The sequence below is a fragment of the Miscanthus floridulus genome, chromosome 15, assembly GCF_019320115.1.
Source record: "Miscanthus floridulus cultivar M001 chromosome 15, ASM1932011v1, whole genome shotgun sequence".
NCBI lineage: Eukaryota > Viridiplantae > Streptophyta > Magnoliopsida > Poales > Poaceae > Miscanthus > Miscanthus floridulus.
In genome coordinates this window covers 9288729-9308458 of record NC_089594.1, presented here as the reverse complement: position 1 = coordinate 9308458, position 19730 = coordinate 9288729, and the positions used below count along the sequence as shown (strand labels likewise).

Sequence of the window (19730 nt, the reverse complement as noted above, 5' to 3'; positions counted from 1 at the left end):
TAGTCCATCTAGGACTATCATGATGGCAGGATGACGTCTTCCCATTATGGATCCTCAGCCTCAGGGGGAGTCATAGCTAGCAGAGCCTCAGCCAGCTCAGGAGACATAGGAGGGTGAGGAGGGCCAGCAGGCCAAGGAGACTGAGCAGGCACCCTAGGCACAGCTATGCCACTCTAGTCGTACCCGGGTTCCAGTGTCACCAAGGCCATCGACACAATAGAGGGGATCACATCCACCACCTCGTCCGCAGGGTCCGCCTCCAGTGACCCACCTTGACTTGAGGGCCGCCATGGCCAAGCAGGTTTAGCAGATTCACTTTGTGGAGTTTGATGTGTGGCTTCCACCCAGGAGGGATGAGAGAGCTTCAGAGGGATTCTATACACCACTCCAGGAAGACTTTTTCAATGCATATCTAAACAGTCGAGCAGTTTTCAGATCTCAGCGGGTTTGCAGCATTGAGGCTATAGTCGCAGCAGCTGGAGAGCATATTCGTCCCTACCTTGCATATCTGTCGGGGATGACAGATTTGATTAGACAGAATGGAGTATATGTTCCATCCTGGGTTCGTCAGTTTTATGCTTCTCTCTATATTGACCCACACCATAGATATATTCACTTTGCATTCAGAGGCAGAGACTACAGGATGATGAGTCAGAGGGCTAGGGAGATACTGAGGTTACAGGAGCAACCTATCAGGTTACATGAGGTATGTTATGGACAGCAACAGCCTCCTAGGCGCCCTCATGGTGGTTTGGTGCCCCCTACAGATCTTGTGCGCCATTGCTTTAAGCAGCCCTTTGGTGAAGGGTTGAGGAGGAACCCTAGTGACCTTACTCCAACAGCTAGAGTGCTAGAGGCTATCATTAGGAGGACACTACTTCCTAGGATGGGATACCGAGAGGGCTTGACTCGCCTCTAGCTTTGGCTCCTCAATGCCCTGATGCAGCAGATAGTATTCGATATTTGGGATCTTCTTCTGTTTGAGATGGAGGATACGATAGCTAAGGGCTTCAAGGGTCGCAGGTAGCTTCCACATGCACATTGGATCACATTTCTTATGCTCAAGGCTGTACAAGTTAGGACTCCTGAGATGGTTGCAGAGTATAGAGGTGCCACCACAGAGTTTCTAGCTTATAACATGGCACAGAGGATCAGGCATAGCACACCATAGGTGCCCACTCAGCCTCGCCATCATCTAGATGTACCAGAGTCCGTAGCTCAGCAGGACAAGATTATCAGAGGCATAGCCGCTATTGAGGAGGAGGAGCTTGAGGCTTAGGAGGAGAGGAGCAAGTCTAGTGACAGTTCGGATGACGACTACCTGCCTATTCCTCAGATGCCTCCACGTAGACACAATGCAGAGGCCGGCAGTTCCAGCTCTGCTCCACCTGCACCATAGACGGACCCCACTTTGATTACTATTCTTGAGTGGATGCAGGAAGATCAGACACGACAGGCTCAGGAGACCGCTGCCAACTTTGCATAGTTTCAGGCTTGTCAGGACGAGTTCTAGCAACAGCAGCAGGTCCTCCAGCAGCAGCTTATGAGATTTATGTAGCATGTAGTAACAACACTTGGGGCTCCACAGTCATAGCCTTCACCCCAGCTTGCTCAGCTTGCCACCACTACGACGACTCCAGCAGTACAACCTAGTGGGCTTCAGAGTCAGGGACAGCCTCCAGCTCCATTTGCTTCTCCCACAGTATAGGTGTCTTAGTGGTTATCCTCGCTAGTGGTAGCCCTGTAGTTCACACCATATCAGACGGGCTTCACACCAGATCAGTCACCCTCGCAATTTGTGCCTGACACATCAGTCTCTAGGAATCTTGGAGCATCTGAAAGGTCCTTGTGTGGTTTTGGTGATTGAGTGACACCCTAGGTGGACTAATTGTGTTTATATGAGATACACAGGTAATTAGTCCACAGATACATATGTGTGAGCAACATATGCCATGAAGGTGAAAATGGCTCGGAGATGTTGCAAAGCTCACACATGTGATGATGAAGGAGCTCATTGCACATGAGACATGACATTGAGTCATGTGATCAAGGTGGAGAAGATTAAGACAAGACTTGGCTTGATGGACCGGTTGCAAGCATGAAGGGCAAGTCGAAGGCTTTGGAGTGATGGACCGCGTGATGGTGAAGCTTGAGCAAGACTTAGCGCTGATGGATGATGGCAACGGTGAAGAGCAAGTAAAGTCAAGATCGATGAACTAATATGATCACGTGATGATATGAAGTGGATCATATCATTGTTGATCGTGTTGGTGCATGTGTTGCATAGACATTGGAGGAGATGGAATGGAATACGCAAGGCAAAGGTATAACCTAGGGCATTTCATTTCAACAGTCATAGGTGTGTAGAGAAGTTTATGACCGGTTTAGGATAGATGGCCGTACTATCAAGAGGAGCAAACTTATTTGCATATCGGTCATCTAGTGCCACTCGAGTGATCTAACTTTGCATCATCGCTAGGATTGAGTGGCGTGGCAAGCTGAGTGGCTAACATCCTTTGGGAAATGATTGTGAAAAGCTAACACACATACACATGGTGGTGTACACTTGGTGGTGTTGGCACATTTACAAAGGAGATGGAGTTGAAGTTGATGTGGATCAACTTGGTGAAGAAACTCCACCGGCGCCCTACACGGAAAAGACAGGGTCTCACTGAGTGCACCGGACGCTGGCACTAGAAGTGACCAGACGCTGGCAAGGCGCGTCCGATCAGGCTAACGCATGGTGATGCAGGAGCTGGGGTATGACCAGACGCTCGGCTACGTCCGATCATGTGCGACCGGACACGTCCGATCAAGGTTGGTACCTTACTATAAATGACCGAACGCTGAGGTCTAGTGTTCGGTCAGTTGAAGCTGCTACGTCCGATCAGAAGATGACCGTTGAGATTGGAAGAATGTCGTTGAACACAAGTGACACGTGGCTGTCATCGGGCGATCGGACGCTGGGGTCCAGCGTCCAGTCAACACGACAGGAGCGTCCGGTCGACTCGACAGTTGCCCAGTGAAGGGGTAATGGCTAGTTTAGCCCTTAGGGCTATAAATAGAAGTGGCTTTCGGCCATGGCTGGTGCTGAGCACCTCGAGGGACTTTGTGTCCATGCTTGAGAGTGCTTAGGAGCCCTCCATCTCACACATACTTGATAGTGATCATCTGATTGTGTGAGCGAGCGATTCTAGTGTGATTGCATCATGAGGTTGCATCGAGTGGCACTAGGTGATCGAGTTGCAAGCCAGTGGTGCTTGTTACTCTTGGAGGTTGCCACCTCCTAGACGGCTTGGTGGTGGTCTCCGTGGAAGCCCACAAGAAGCTTGTGCGGCGCTCCGAAGAAGTGCTTGTGAGGGGCACTTGTGCTCGCCCCGCGGGAGCCACGAAGAGCAACTTTAGTAAAGCGTGTCATTGAGCTACCCTCACTCAAGGGGTAGGTTCTTGCGGCGCCCGACGTGCGGGCTTAGCGGGTGATGCTAATTAGCCACCGAACCACCAAGTGAGCGGTCGACACAACGGGGACTAGCGTGTTGGCAAACACGTAAACCTCGGGAGAAAAATCATCGTGTCAACCTTATTCTTCCTGTTGGTTTGAATCTCCTTTACACAAGCTTGCAATTACTTTCATATACATTGAGCTTGTATTGTTGCTTTTGTAATTAGTTAGCTTGTGTAGCTTGCTAGTTACCTTCTTGCTTGTGTAGCATAGAAGTAGCTCCCTTGCGTGGCTAATTTGGTTTGTGTAACCTTGTTAGTCACATTGCTTAGTTTGTGTAGCTAAGTAATTGCGCTCTCTAATTTGGCATTGGTTGCCTTGTTATTAAGCATTGCTAGTGAGCTTAGTTGGCTTTGTACTTTTGCTTACTAGCATGTGTAGGAGCTCCCTTGTACCTTAAAGTACTAGTGGCATAGGTTTGTGTGACATTGCTTCTAGAATTGGTTAGGAGAGCTCTAGCTAGCCCGGCACCTTTGTTGCTTGATTAGTATCTTTGCAAGGTGCTAGTGAACATAGATAGAGGGGTGTAGTCTTGGCTAGACCGATAGTTATAATTCCGCACTTGTTTCGGTTAGCCGACGCAATTAAGTTTTAAAAAGGACTATTCACCCCCCCCCCTCTAGTCGCCATCTTGACCCTTTCAATTGGTATCGGAGCCCGGTCTCTCATTTGTGGTCTTCACCGACCCGAGAGGATGGCGTCTAATGGGCTAGATGTTTGTGAGGCACACATTTTTTATGGCACAAACTTTGCACTTTTGAAAAATCACATGCTTGATCATTTTCGTGCAAAGGGACCTAAATTTTGGTGGGTTGTCACAAGTGGTCTCACCCATGTCTTGGACCATAGAAATCTCACCAAAGCTCAAAGAGTTCTCTATGAATTTGATGCACATGCTTGTTGTTTTCTAATGGATGCTTTAAGCTTTGATTTGATAAAACAAGTAAACATCAAGGGAACCGCTCGTGAGATATGGGAGTCCATCAAGGAAACCTTCGGTGATTCCTCCACATGGGATGATGGCAAATTCAAGGAGGATGAGCCCAAAAAGGAGGTGCATAAGTGTGTTGAGCATAACCACAATTTGGTGATTGTGGAAGATTGCTCCACCTTATGGTCAAGTGATGATGATGATGATCGATCTACCACAAGTTCACTTGACAAGGTTAATGATGATGCCACAAGTGTTGCAAGTGATGATGCTACCCCATGCACACTTGATGGTGATGATGGTTCATGCTCAAGCCATGATGAAAATGCCACTACAAGCTCTCCAACTACATCACCACATTGCTTCATGTCATAAGGTGACACCAAGGTATCAAATGATAATGTGGTTGATCATGTTGATTCATATGATGAGCTTGTTAGTAGACTTGCTAGCATGACCATGTCTTTAGAAAATGAGAAAGCTAAAACATTGAAATTAGAAAATGAAAACTCATTTCTAAAGAACTCTTGTGAAGAACATAAGAAACTACTTGATGCTTATAAATCTTCACATGATGAGCTTAAATTGAATCATGAGACACTACTTGCATCTCATGATGAATTATTAGAACAACATGCTTCTCTCATTAAAATGTTTACCAAGAAACTTAAAAATAATGAGAGTTCATCACATGGGTCAATTGATCAATCATATATTATTGCTAACCCTTGTGATGTAGGCAAGAAGCATGTATCCACATCTTGTATTGATTTATTAGACATGCCATGCTCTTCACAATTAGATGCTTGTTCTACTTCTGTCTTGTGAGACTAACCTTTTGAAGGAGAACAATGAGCTCAAAAATGAAGTGAAGAAATTGAGCAACAAGTTAGAGAGGTGCTATAATTCAAAAGTCACCTTTGAGCACATGTTGAAGACTCAAAAAAACTATAGTGACAAGTGTGGCCTTGGCTTCAAGAAGAAGATGACAAAGGGCGAAAAAAAGAGAGAAAGGAAGATGAAGAAGCTACAACAAAGAAAGCTCTCTCATACCATGTGCTACCGGTGTCATGAAGTGGGACACCTTGCAAATGGTTGCCCAAACATTGAGAAGCTCAAGAATATAAAAGAAGAAGAGAGGCTAAAGCATGTCAAGTGCTTCAAGTGCCGCACTTGGGGTCATCTTACCTCAATGTGCCCAACCAAGCAATTGGTGAAGCAACAAGTGAAGCCTCAACCAAAGCCACAAGTTGAGCGAGAGAAGACACCCCAAGAGCAAATTAAGATCAATCATGAAGATGGTGATTTGATGATAAATAAGAAGAAAACAAGAAGGGGTGGAAAGGCAAGGCATCCAATGCAAATTCAAGATGCCAAGATGATGAGCAAGAATAAAGATGAGAAGAAAGATCATGCTCACATCAAGTGCTTCAAGTGTAGAAGTATGGGACACTTTGCCTCTAAGTGTTCTACCAAGCTTGAGAAGAAGGCTCAAACAATCCATGAGAGGCAAGGCAATGAGAAGCACCACATGAGCAAAGAAGAGAAGGCTCAAGCAAAAAGAAAGTGCTACTCATGCCGGGAAAGGGGACACATGGCACATTCATGTCCCCTAGGTGACATTTCTAAGCCTATTTCAATTATTGATAATAATATGCTTAGAAAGGATGGGAATGGTACCTCTATGGTTGCTATTGCAAAACATCCCGCTATTCATACTAAGGCATTGCCTAAGTATGTTGCTCCTAACTTGAGAGGACCCAAACTAGTTTGGGTACCATCAAAATGTGGATGATTGATTGTAGGTACCATCGGCATTGGAGACTTGATTCAATTGATCTCACATTGTTCATCATATATTGAATCAAGTTATGAAGCTTAGTGCACATCCTAACCCAATGCCAAGAGAAAATTGAGTGAAGTCCAAATGCTATCAACATACAAGTGCTATAATTCAAGTTGTTGGTAATTTATTGGATATATTTGATGACTTGCAAATAATTGAGTTGAAGCTTGCTAGTTGGATGATCATGAGCTAACCAAGGTATATCTCTTGTTGATCATTTCATTTGGGTGCATATGAGTTGATTGAATTGGATAAATATGCAATGTTGCTTGCTATGAGATGATTGAATGGATAATTGATTAGTAGTCAAGTTTGGATTGATTTGTGTTGGATAAGTTCATAAGATGACTTTTAGTAGGTGGTTTGAATGGATATATGTTTTATGGAAGTATTCAACAAGTTAGTATCAAGTTTGATTCATATTTGATGAAGAATAGCTCAATTGTTGAAATCTGTCCTATACTACAAAATCTAAGCTAGCTGTGAACTTAGCCATGTTTGAGTATTTAAAACTTATTGGATTGGCATAAAAATTGGTGTACATGCTCTAGACTTATGGTATAAGATGCTGTAAATTTTTTATGAGAATTGGATAAGAAATGCTTTAGTTTTGGAGTGGATCTTGTCAGCTATAGTGCAGCAGTTTTCACCATGTAGCAGTGGTGGAAGAATTGATATATAGCAGCAATCTAGAAGTCAAATGAAGCTCAAATTTTTACAGCTGCTAGATAACTTAGTAAAGAACATCTCCATCAAATTTTGTGTTATTTGGATTTGTACTTTGGGATATATGCTTATTTCTTTGAAGGATACAAAATCTGTCAGAAAAGTGACAAATATTGGATTGATCTAGAGTCACTTTGATTGAAAGGTCCTCAAGTTGAAAACATGTTTACAAGTGTTTGAGGTACCTAAGTTTGGTTTTGAGATAATCTAAAAAGCATGACAAGAAAAGAGTACCAGGCCATTTGATTGTGGAGTGTATTTTGCCTATATTTGGTACTCAAATTGGAAGATCAAGATCAAACTCAAGATGAAGTTGAAGGTTAAGTTCTAAGTGACTATTGGAAATCATTTGGTAGAAAGAAAAAAGCTTAAACAAGAAGAAAGAAAAGGACTTAAAGAAGGAATCAAGTTTACTCATCAAGTTAAGTCCATCACTTGGATTAATCAATCAAGTTATCTCAAGTGAGTGTCAAGAATGATTCTTGGAGAGAGGTCACTTCTCCCTAGTGTAGGGGCTTGCTGCCTATGTGTAGGTAAATCAAGTGTGGTACTTAAAAGGCTAACATGGAAGTGGTGATCCAAGGAATATTTGAAATGCTTAGTTCAAGCAATCAAAAGGGTTGATCAAGAAAAGTAAGCAACACCCAAAAGAGAGCTAGTCATGATATTTCAAGTGGTATTCTCAAATTAATGCTCTCATGCAAGCCAAGATCAAAAGATAAAGCAAGTCAACCACAACAAGAAAGAGCACTTGATCATAAGTGGTATTCATCTCATATGGGTGAAGAATAAAATTCAACATGGTGTCTATTGGTCTTCACCAAGCTTATAATTGGACTTCACATTATAATATGCATGATCATTTCATCCCTTACCAGTATGCGGTTAGTGCATATAGTTCATGCTTCATAGGATCATGCATAACAAATGAAATGTTTAAATTCATAGCCTACCACTATTGCTTGAATGATTACTTAATCTAGTGGTTAGTATATGAATTTGTTCATGAGCTAGTAAACCCAAGTACTTGATCAAATTTGGATTGCTAACAAGTGACAAGTACAACATTGGCAAGATAACCCTTACAAGAGGTGTGAAGAAGCTTGTCATCGGTTTAAACCAGACTTGAAAGCTTAGGCAAATCAATTTAGTTCAAGTCAATCATAGAAGCTCATGATAGTGATAAGAGTACAAGCACAAGACAACAATACAAATGGATATCTAGTTTGTATGTTTCTAATGGTATCTAAACTCAAGTATTTTATCAAGAATCTATAAATAATGTCTAGATCAACTCACAAGTGATATCCTATAAGTGGTACTCATGAAGATAGCAAATATTCAAGAAATGGTCTTTATTGATAAATCAAACAAGTGGTTCCATACTAGAAGATTCTTTCAAATGTATTCATTTCATACAAGTGGTATCGTATCTATACATAGCATCAATCATGCAAGACGATGGTTCCACAAGTGATCCTCAACTTTAAATGATCATCAAATGAAGAATGCATCCCTCAACTACAAGAGCTCAAGCGTATCAAATGGATGACCCATGCTATCACATAGGGGGAGGTGTCCCACAAATTGATATCAAGATCAAAGATCCTATGTGTGGTATCTTAAGAAGCCCCTACATAAGATATAAGGGGCACAAGTTACAAGTGGTATCTACAAGTGGTGTCATTCCAACAAACAAGTGATGTCCATCAAAAATATAAGATTCAAGCCTCAACCATCTACCCCAAACGTATACCTTTGCATCAATGAGAAGCTCACCTTTTTATGGAAATTAATGACAAAGGGGGAGAGATTGTACAAAGATATGAAAGCTTTGAGATTGAGATTATACAAGAGGGAGAGATAAGATATAAAAGCTCAAAGAAGTAGAGGTTGGACATGGACATAGACAAAGGGGGAGCAACATTGAAGAAAAGAGATGGATCAAAATTCTTAGATAAGAGAAGCACACAAGTAGGGGGAGCAAGCTCATAAACTTTAATTGATTGCATTTGATGTGTGCATATTCATGTGCTTGCTTGCATTGCATAAGCTTTCAAATTCAATATGCATGCTTGTGTGGTATATGCTAGTTGTAGAACTTGAATGATGATTTGATAACTAGCATACATAGGATGATAGCTAGACACTTGGTATGCTTTTCAAGTAATGCTAGTATCTTGCTTTAATGTTGATCTTACAAGGTATCTAGTGCTTTTATTTCCAAGTGATATCTAGCTAACCATTGTGCTAAGGATGAACTTAAAGGCACAACTCCGATTGGTATCACGCTTCAAAGGTTTATTCTATACAACTTTGTATCATTTGGTAGTAATTACTCTCCCATAATTTTAATCTATGCATATGTGCAACCTTCAAATCAAACTCTAGCACATATGTAGGGGGAGCTAATACTACCATCTCAGATTTGTGGTACTTGTCCAAAATCATTTTCACTGGTAAAATTGCTTGGGCAAGCAACATGAATCCAAAAGAGCTTAATTTCCATATCTTTGTAGAGTTGTCATCAATTAACAAAAAGGGGGAGATTGAAAGGTCCTCGTGTGGTTTTGGTGATTGAGTGACAACCTAGATGGACTAATTATGTTTATGTAAGATACACAGGTAATTAGTCCATAGATACATATGTGTGAGCAACATATGCCATGAAGGTGAAAATGGCTTGAAGATCTTGCAAAGCTCACACATGTGATGATGAAGGAGCTCATTGCACATGAGACATGACATTGAGTCATGTGATCAAGGTGGAGAAGATCAAGATAAGACTTGGCTTGATGGACCAGTTGCAAGCATAAAGGGCAAGTCAAAGGCTTTAGAGTGATGGACTGCGTGGCGGTGAAGCTTAAGCAAGACTTGGCGCAGATGGACGATGGCAATGGTGAAGAGCAAGTAAAGTCAAGATCGATGAACCAATATGATCACGTGATGATATGAAGTGGATCATATCATTGTTGATCGTGTTGGTGCATGTGTTGCATCGACATTGGAGGAGATAGAATGGAATGCGCAAGGCAAAGGTATAACCTAGGGCATTTCATTTCACCGGTTATAGGTGTGTAGAAAAGTTTATGACCAGGTTTAGGATAGATGGTCGAACTATCAAGAGGAGCAAACTTGTTTGTATATCGGTCATCTAGTGCCACTCGAGTGATCTAACTTTGCATCATCGCTAGGATCGAGTGGCGTGGCAAGTTGAGTGGCTAACATCCTTTGGGAAATGATTGTGAAAAGCTAACACACATACACATGGTGGTGTACACTTGGTGGTGTTGGCACATTTACAAAGGAGATGGAGTTGAAGTTGATGTGGATCAACTTGGTGAAGAAACTCCACCGGCGGAGTGTCCGCCTGTAGAGTGCAGACTGTCCAACGGTACCACCAGCGCCCTACACGGAAAAGACAGGGTCTCACTGAGTGCATCGGACGCTGGCAGGGCGCGTCCGGTCAGGCTGACGCATGGTGACGCAGGAGCTAGAGTATGACCGGACGCTCGGCTGCGTCCGATCACGTGCGACCGGACGCGTCCGATCAAGGTCGGTACTTACTGTAAACGACCGGACGCTGAGGTCTAGCGTCCATTTAGTTGAAGCTGCTGCGTCCGGTCAGAAGATGACCATTGAGATTAGAAGAATGCCGTTGAACGCAGGTGACACGTGACGGTCATCGGGCTACCGGACGCTGGGGTCCAGCGTCCAGTCAACACGACCGGAGCGTCTGGTCGACCCGACAGTTGCCCAGTGAAGGGGTAACTACTAGTTTAGCCCTTGGGGCTATAAATAGAAGTGGCTTTCAGCCATGACTGGTGCTGAGCACCTCGAGGGACTTTGTGTCCATGCTTTAGAGTGCATAGGAGCCCTCCATCTCACACATACTTGATAGTGATCATCTGATTATGTGAGCGAGCGATTCTAGTGCGATTACATCGTGAGGTTGCATCGAGTGGCACTAGGTGATCGAGTTGCAAGCCGGTGGTGCTTGTTACTCTTGAAGGTTGTCACCTCCTAGACGGCTTGGTGGTGGTCTCCGTGGAAGCCCACAAAAAGCTTGTGCGGCGCTCCGGAGAAGTGCTTATGAGGGGCACTTGTGTTCGCCCCGTGGGAGCCGCGAAGAGCAACTTTAGTAAAGCGTGTCATTGAGCTACCCTCACTTAAGGGGTAGGTTCTTGCGGCGCCCGACGTGTGGGCTTAGCGGGTGATGCTAATTAGCCGCCGAACCACCAAGTGAGCGGTCGACACAACGAGGACTAGCGTGTTGGCAAACACGTGAACCTCGAGAGAAAATCATCGTGTCAACCTTATTCTTTCCGTTGGTTTATATCCCCGTTACACAAGCTTGCGATTACTTTCATATACATTGAGCTTGTGTTGTTGCTTTTGTAATTAGTTAGCTTGTGTAGCTTGCTAGTTACCTTCTTGCTTGTGTAGCATAGAAGTAGCTCCCTTACGTGGCTAATTTGGTTTGTGTAACCTTGTTAGTCACATTGCTTAGTTTGTGTAGCTAAGTAATTGCGCTCTCTAATTTAGCATTGGTTGCCTTGTTATTGAGCATTGCTAGTGAGCTTAGTTGGCTTTATGCTTTTACTTACTAGCATGTGTAGGAGCTCCCTTGTACCTTAAAGTACTAGTGGCATAGGTTTGTGTGACCTTGCTTCTAGAATTGATTAGGAGAGCTCTAGCTAGCCCGGCACCTTTGTTGCTTGATTAGTATCTTTGCAAGGTGCTAGTGAACATAGATAGAGGGGTGTAGTCTTAGCTAGACCGATAGTTATAATTCCGCTCTTGTTTTGGTTAGCCGATGCAATTAAGTTTTAAAATAGACTATTCACCCCCCTATAGTCGCCATCTCGACCCTTTCAACATCTTTTAGCGAGTTGACAGGGATGCCTACACCGCCACATATGTATGCCCCAGGTCCTTCTACAGCAGCTCGTGTCGCCGTGACTACTTAGAGGCTCTCTTCTTCTGTCGTATCTTCAGATCCTACGACAGATATACCAGCAGCATCACAGGCAGCATCTGCTCCAGCTCAGACCTAGACCGCTTCAGAGACACTTCTAGCCACAGAGGGTCAGTCAGTATAGAGCTCAGGGTCAGATGATGATGGCGCCCAGTTCCAACTTGCCCCTCGTACCTCAGCGCCCGGCTCGTCCGCTATAGCCCCGTCGATCGACCCTTAGGTTTTTGTGTTTGACGCCAAAGGAGGAGAGGGTTCGAGTATGTAGACTCAGAGGGAGCGAGTTTTAAGGGGAGTCTAGTTAGCTATTAGTCTATTATATACATTTGGAGTCTTTGTGTGATACACTATTACTTTTATGCATTCGTGTATTTACCTTCATGCATACTATTATATCTATGTGATAGTGATATCTACATGATTGTGATATATGACATGTGTGCTCTCTACTTTGAATTCATTGATATGTCATATCACTTGTGTTATGCTTATTTGCTTTTGCTTCCGCGTTTATACTTCGATACAAATGAGCTTTATTACTTGTACTCATCCTTATTTCATATCCTTTGAGTACATTATGTTGGCTTGGGTCATATAAGCTTGCTTAACTCTTTGGTTCTTATTGACAAAACCTTATATGAACCAAGCATGTCAAAAACCCCACTCTTTTACATACTCGAGGTGGTATTGTCATTAATCACCAAAAAGAGAGAGATTGGAAGCATCTAGGCTCCTTATTGGGTTTTGGTGATTAATAACAATATAAGATTACTATGACTAACGTGTAGTTTACAGAGGCAATTAAGTTAGGTCATGGTAATGGAGATCAATTGGGCAATCAAGGTGGTCATGCCTCTACGATGAAAATCGTTTCGGTTTTCAAATGGACGACAAGGTTAAGGATGACTAGTTCTAAGTGTCGATTGGAGTTGGAGAGACACTTAGAGTAGTTTAGGACTTTGTTTTTTCTTTGGCCGTACTATTAAGGGGGCATGGACGGGTAGCTTGACCTAGATGAGTCTAGTGAGTTAGGTGTAGTGCACACTTGTTAAAACTAGCACTAGATAGCTCCACAATAGTCCTATAATCCTATGGAGCAAACTTCAGTCACATATGTTCGAGAGTTAAAAGTGAATGGAGGGTCAAATGCTAACCGAACGCTAGGTCCGGTGCGACCGGACGCTGGCCGCAGGGTCCGATCAGTTCATTTGACCAAGGTGATTGCGTTCGGTGCGACCGGACGCTGAGTGGTCGAGTGACCGAACGCTGAGGACCAGTGTCCAGTCGACTCCAGTAAAGTTCTAGAAGAGTGAATCTGCGACCGGTCGCGTCCGGTCAATACTGACCGGACCCTGAGGATCCTGCGTTCGGTCGAGTACAGTAAGCATCCAGTGAGGGTTTAATGCGACCGGACGCATCCGTTCAGTGGTGATCGGACCCTACCAGCGTCCGGTCAACACTTAAACACTGGTGTGCGGGTTGAACTGACCGGAGCGTTCGATCAACATGACCGAAGCGTCCGGTCACCCCGCAGAGGCTCATAACGGTTCATTTTTCATGCTGCCTTATAAATAGAAGCTCCACTCGTGTGTGGAGTCACTGTTGCTCATTCCAACAGCTGAAAAAACACGTTTGTGAGTGCCAAGAAGAGCAAGGTCCTAGTTAGGTGTTTGAGATTCATGAATTCAAGATAGTAGCCTCATTAGTGAATCAAGAGTAGCAAAGTGTTCATCCACCGTTCTCATTAGGCTTCGAGTGGTCAAGTGAGAGTTCGTGCTTGTTACTCTAGGTGATCACCATCACCTAGACGGCTTGATGGTGATTGAGAGATTGGTGATCACCCGACGAAGCTTGTAGGTAACCCAACTCAAGTTGTGAGCGGTTTTGGATGATTTACCGCGACAAAGTGTCGAAAAATCAACCCGTAGAGAGCACTTATCCTTACGCGAATCAAGGGGGAGCTATACCCTTACACGGGTGCTCCAACAAGGACTAACAAAGAATGACGACTCTCTGATACCTCGGCAAAACATCGCCGCGTTCCTCTCCCTATTTACTTTGAGCATTTATTTTAAGCAATTCAATATTTGTTTTTACATTCATAGAATTACCATGCTAGAGTAATTTTAAAACATAGGTTGCAAGTCCTTTGTGCGTTAGATTAATAGGAACATTTTTTTTTAGACACGTGGGGTTAATTAGGCTAACCGTAGAATTTAATTATTGTAAGAAAATTTAAAATTAGCCCAATTCACCTCCTCTTAGATATCTTAATCCTTTCACTCTTTTCTATAGAGTTAGTCAAACTTAAAATAGTTTGAGTAAAGTAACTTTAAAAGCTAATTTAATTTGGAACACAGAGTAATAAGAGCCAAGCACGATATAAAGCATGGACCAAGATAAATGACTGATAATTACTTTTCCATTTCTGCTGTTTTCTACTACAAGGGTGAAAACAAGAGCAAAAGGTGGATGCACAGACCAAGGACAAGGAGTGCTGGATAGAGCATGGGCAAAATAGTACTACACGGTGATTCTCTGCACCCGTGAGTGCTCTGGTCCCAGCAGTACCCCGTCTCGTCTCATCACATTTCCTTGTGCAGCTGCAGCAACAGCACCATGTCTGTCTGGTCTGGCTTTTGTCCACTCCCCTACCTCTCTACCCTTTCTGTTTCCTTTGGATGTCTGTATGCAGCCATGTCACTTCACTACAACTGGCTGCCAGGACTAGTTGTCTAGTAACTAGTACTAGACCATCTACACCATCTACGGTTTAATTACCTGTATCAAACTGAGATCAATACTACAAATGAGCATACGAGATGGACCAGTGATTTGATCTTGTTCATGAATCTTGATACCGGCAGGAGCTACTAAACGACTACTATTATTTATCGGACTACTATCATATCATATACTTAGGCCTAGAGCTAAAACGACCTAGACTTGTCTCTTTTTTTTTGTTGTTGTTGCTGTCCCTCTGAAGATACACCTAGTATTTGTTAATTAAAGCTTTCTACTCTTTCCTCCACTTGATGGGGTCATTGATAGTCCCTGCAGGTAACAAACATGAATAAACAATGACAACCATCAGGTGGGGAGGCTAATTTTATATCCATCATGATTGAGCAGCTGATTGATACTTACTCCCAGATTAGAGGAAAGGAGACCCCTTTTGCTCTGTATTCACAGCCCAATGGCTTCATGCCCAGGAGAAAACCTGAAGAAAAAACAGTTTTCTTACTATCTATCTACTGTAAACAACTATGCCTATACAAAAGAAGAAACTGTGTGTACTGTGCTGCTGCCAACAATGCATACATCATCTACTGTAAACAGCTATGTGCCCTGTTCGCTTGGCTGAATTTCTACCTGGGCGCCTGAAAGAAGCAGGAGTTGTATGGGGGCAGCTCAATGGTGGATGCAGGTGGGAAGAGGGATGAAGCCACATGGTGAGGGCTGCCATTGCTGATGTTCCCATTTTGAGCTGTTGGAGCTGTATCAGTGGAGGCTTTGGTGGGGGATGCAAAGGGGCTGTCAGGGAAAATGTGCTCCACCACGCCACTGCAATCCAAGTAAACAAGGAACATATCAATCCTGGAAAGATCAAGACCAAACCCAAAAGAAAGGGAACAAGTTGACCGAGATACAGCTTAACAATAGCCATTAGCTGCGGCAGTCACTTGTATCTTTTCTCCTTTCCCCTACCTTTTGCCATTGCATTCCTTTGTCCCCTTTTGTTGGTTCAATCAAGATTCAAAACCACCAATGAATGATCAGCACAGCCTATGTACCGAACCGACTCTTATACAATTGCTTATCAAGGCAAATTAGGTCTAAACCGGACGATAACTATAGCATATCGACAAAACAAACTTGCTGGATTTGCTATCTGATCGTCACACATCTTTGCCAAACTTATAAACCAATTAACTAACCATGCATAAGGTGCTGCAACTATTTTGTTCGGCAGGGCATTTTTTTATGTCAAGACGCCTAACGTTATTTCTATGATGAACCAACAAAACATGTCCAAGAAAGAAAGGGAAAGTTAATGCAGTCTGCTTTGTTTCTCTATACTGCCTTTCCTCCCATGCCTTTCCCCTAAAAGAAACACTACTAGCCTGTGACCTCAGTGACCATTTGGTAGATATTTTAAATCCACCACCACAACAATCTTACCTTTCTTGGAATCCACAAGCTGTGACAGGACCAGATTCCGTCTTCTCTTCTCCAGGGTTGACTGCCTGCTTGGGACTGCCATCCCCATCCTCTTCCTGCTGCTCCTCGTGCTCGCCTCCTGCATCGGCTGCAGAGACAGCAGCTACTGCTGCAGGCGCACTCATTGCAAGGCTGTTACTGTTCATCATCTTGGTTGGAGTATCTGCTACAGCCACAAACCATGGATTCGATTCGGATGTCACAACCTCTGAACAATGGATTCAATTCCATTCAGAGCACCTCAAGAAATTTGTCAGGGTCAAGAAGCGGACCTTGGATGCTGACATCCTCCAGCTGGATGGCATTGCCATTGCCTTTGCCGCCCTCGCCTTGCCCCAGGGTGGTCATGGCGGCTGGGGAGGAGCCGAGGTGGTGGCCCCTGCTCTTGAGGTCGAGGAGATGCAGCCCCATGAAGCGGCGTCCCTCCAGCTCGATGGCCTGCTGCAGCTCGGCTGCCTGCTGCTGCTCCTCGAGCTTCCTCCTCAGGAACGCCTCGTGGTTGGCAATGTTCCCGTACATCATCCTTGGTCCTACACCAGTTGCCAAACCAACATGTCAAACTCCATCTGCAACAGAAGAAATGCTGCAAGAAAAGAAAATGGAATGCGTGCATGCAAATGCAAATGCAATGCAGAGAGTAGAGCGGTCACTACTCACCAATCTGCGGCTGCTGCAGGTCGAAGTGGTCTCTGGAATCCAGCAATCCGGTGGGCGACGTGCAGCCGGCGAAGTCGCCGTGGTGCGGGTGCTGCAGCTTCCTGCGCAACCAAACAAAAAATGAGAAAACGATGATGCTTCCGTTTACTACGAACAGAAACTGTCAAAACGAGCAATGTGCAATGCATGAGGGTCGAGGGAGTAAGAGAAGGAAGGCGAGGAGGGCGACGGACCTGAACCTGTCGGGGACCTTGCCCTTCTCCTTGTAAGGCTTGACGAGCACGCGCGCGTCGCACACGAAGTGCGGGTTGCCCTTGCTGAGGATGATCTTCACCGTCTCGGCGTAGACGAAGGTGACGAAGCCGAACATGCGCTTCTGCTGGTACGGGATGCGCACGTCCTGCACCGGCCCGTACATGCTGCCAAACAGACGACGGGGCGCGTCGCCGTCGATGGATCAATCAGCCAAGTTGGTTTCTTTCGTTCGCCCATTATTGGACTGGAATGGACTGCACTGGACTACTAGGAAAGAGAGAGGGGGAGGCAACAAGAGAGACAGTGGTCGAAACAAAACAGGACCCCCAATAATGGCGGCGTGCCCGGTACCTGAAGTAGTTGGAGACGTCCTCCTCGCTGAAGGTGGAGTCGGCCGGGAAGGTGAGGTAGATCTGCCGCGCGGCGGGGCTGGACATGAGCTCGCCGCGGTCCATCCGGGGCGACCGCACCGGGAACCTGCCGTGCATGTCGTCGCCGCCCTGAAGCAGCATGGCCGCCGCCGCAGCAGCCGCAGCCCTGAAGCAGCAAACGAGATCACTTGCCAGATTAGCGAGGCCGGCCGGCACAAGAGACTGGAACAAAATGCAAACTTGGTGGTGACGAGGAACTAAAAATGGCACCTTTGGGGCTCGTTCTGCTGCTGCTGCTGCTGGTGGTGGAGCAGAAAGTTGAGGTTGAGGCCTTTGGGTGGCGACGGCGAAAACGGGAACGCGGACGCCATGAGCTGCTGCTGCTGGGAGCGCGCGGTGGCGAGGGCCTTGGCGCGCAATGACGACCATCTCGCGCTCCGCGGCGGCATCGTCGTCCTCGGGCAGGCCGTGGAGGAAGCGGCAGGAGGAGCCGTTCTTGCAGAACCCGCGCGCGAAGTACATGCAGGGCCTCCACGCGCCCCCGCCGCCTGCGGCGGCAACCTCGGCGTCGCTGAGCGAGAAGCTGCGGCGGTGGCCAGGGTCGCCGGCCGGGGACCAGCAGTCGTAGTCGTCGAGGAAGAACGCGTCGGCGGCGGCGGAGCCGTCGTAGTCGTGCCCGAGCGCGTGGTCGGCGGCGGCAAAGGGGGACTGGTGGTTGTGGTGGTGGTCGGAGGCCGGCGGCCCCCATGGCGAGGTGGGCTGGTGGAGCGGGCCCAGCACGGGCGACGGCGGGGAGGCAGGCTTGGCGGCGAGGTCGGCACGCGCGGCGGCGACGAAGGCGTGGAGGAGGTGGTCGGGGCCGAAGGCGAGGCGGATGAGCTCCTTGTCGCTGTTGTCCTGGATGAGCAGCAGGCCCATGATCTTGGACGCGTTGTCCGGGTCCAGCGCCCGCACCCGGTCGAACACCGCCTTGGTGGCCTCCCAGGCGTCCATGGCGTCGCGGCGGCAGCGGGAGCGGGCAGGCGTGTCCGTACCCCGGCCCCCTTCTTATCAGGGGTGGTGTGGTGCCCTCCCTGGCGGTGGTTTCCTTCTCCCTTCTTGAAAGAAAAAGAAAGCAAGAGGGGCGGAGGAGGGGAGGGCTCCTGGGAAGGGAAGGTGAAAAGCGAGGAGAGGAGCGGAGTGTGGTTGGAGTAAAAGCAGAGTGTGGTGAATTAAATAGGGTGCTTGGGTTGGACACCAAAAACCGGGCCGTTCCGGTTACCTCCATCAATGTTTTGGGGGAAATTTCGGTGGGGGGATTTCAATTTGGCGGTTGTTTTTGGCTTTCCTTGCGTGCAAAGGAGTCAACAACCCAAGCAGTGATACAGTGCTACTTCTGAAGTCGAAGTGACAGATTGAGGGTCTTGAACATAGAAATCAAAAACGTGAGAATAGGAAAAACACCGGAATAACGTGGATGTACAGTGATAAAACACAGAAAAAAAAATGCGAGGAATAACTAAAAGAAGAGTTTAAAACATAGAAATCCATAACACAGAAAAAACGTAGAAAATAATATGTTAATTTCCTATTTTTCTTGAGCAAGCTCGAAGGAAATCAAAACCACATATCTGAGTGGATTTTTTTTTTTTTTGTAAAACGAGCATCTGCATGTAGGATTTAAGAGAAAATGAACTGGGATTTTCTTTGTTCCAATCGTGCATTCTCACTCCCTTTTCTCCGTTTTGCAATTTCTGTACTTTTTCTTTAATATTCCTGCAATCCAAACGGGCCTGAATGATCATGAGAAGTAGTTTGGTGCACGTAGTTACATTACATGTTAAATCAGCCCAGAAACAAACCTGCTGTAGAGACAAGTGATGTCTAAGAGAGAGATAATTAGGCAACTTAAAATACCGACTCTAAACTAAGGCCCCTTTTTCTACCCTTAGCAGAACCTTTACAAAAGATAAATTATCTAAATGTGCAACTACAGTTTTACTAGTGTGTTGCTATCTCTACCGCAAAAAGGTGTAATACAAACAATGTAAATGCGAAAGTTAAAGAGCAAGGTAGAGATATACAAACTCCCGTTGACGACTCCGGTATTTTTACTGAGGTATCGAGAAGCGCGCAAGCTTCCCCTAGTTCTCGTTGGAGCCCCTCGCAAGGGGCAAGCTCCCTGTGGGGGTAACTCCGTGGATAGCCCCGGGTCTTCTCCACACGTAAGTGGGTTTCCGGTGTGTCTTCCGGCAAGCCTCTCCTAG

General features: G+C 45.6%; 1 pseudogene; it reads right to left on the bottom strand.

The window, feature by feature from the left end:
* Positions 1-14372: 14372 nt before the first annotated feature.
* Positions 14373-18663, bottom strand: LOC136508043 (zinc finger CCCH domain-containing protein 53-like; annotated as a pseudogene).
* Positions 18664-19730: the final 1067 nt, after the last annotated feature.